Below are 888 nucleotides of genomic sequence, written 5' to 3'. Positions count from 1 at the left end.
GTTTGTTATTTTCTCTGAGACGGGGTTCACTATGTAGACCTGGCCTCGAGCTTAGAGAGAGCCTCTTGTGTGTACCACCATCTTCTTTTTGTTTTCTGTTCATTCTAATTGCAGAACTACAAAGTTAAGATCTCCGAAATTGTAATTTTGTTTCGGTACGCTGAAGCAGGGCGGGTAGAGCTTGACAGTGAGATTTTAAAGCTGATACTATGGCAGTATTTCTCAGTGTGTTTAAACGAACTGGAGATCTTGAAGGAACCCTACGATTCCATAAAAAGCTTATCAGAGCTTATGAAACAGAGCAGAAATGAAAATTGCTTCTGCATGCCTTTGTCAGGCTATCTGTGGGTTTGGGGGGAAAAATAGCCAAGTATGGTGGTGGTGGTGCTCACTTTTCCTCCCAGCATTCTGGAAGCAAGCAGGCAGATCTGAGTTCAAGGCCAGCCCGGGATACACAGAGAAACCTTGTCTTGAACCTGCCCCCCTCCCCTGCAAAAGACAAAAATAAAACAAAATCTTATACAAAACAATTACACATTTCACATTTATTTTCTTTCACAAGAAAACTGGCGGCTTGGAAAGAAATGAGATGAGGAGGCTTTCACAATACCCATTTATTACATAACTCACTGAATTACTTTACAGAACTCTAGGCATTAATCTAATCACTGAAATACTGAAATAGGTAAAATATAAAACATTATACATGTTATGATGCATCTTAGTTCTCTAGTATTGTTTGGTGCAAAACAAATATGACTTGGCTTTGTTGTAGACAATTACCAATATACTATCAAGGTTTTCTTTTTCTTTCTTTTTTTTTTTTTTTAAGGAGGGTAGTGGTGGTTTTGAGACAGGGTTTCTCTGTAGCTTTGGTGCCTGTCCTGG

This window comes from Microtus ochrogaster, unplaced genomic scaffold (genome assembly GCF_000317375.1).
Source record: "Microtus ochrogaster isolate Prairie Vole_2 unplaced genomic scaffold, MicOch1.0 UNK38, whole genome shotgun sequence".
Classification (NCBI taxonomy): domain Eukaryota; kingdom Metazoa; phylum Chordata; class Mammalia; order Rodentia; family Cricetidae; genus Microtus; species Microtus ochrogaster.
Note: the sequence above shows the minus strand (reverse complement) of the source record.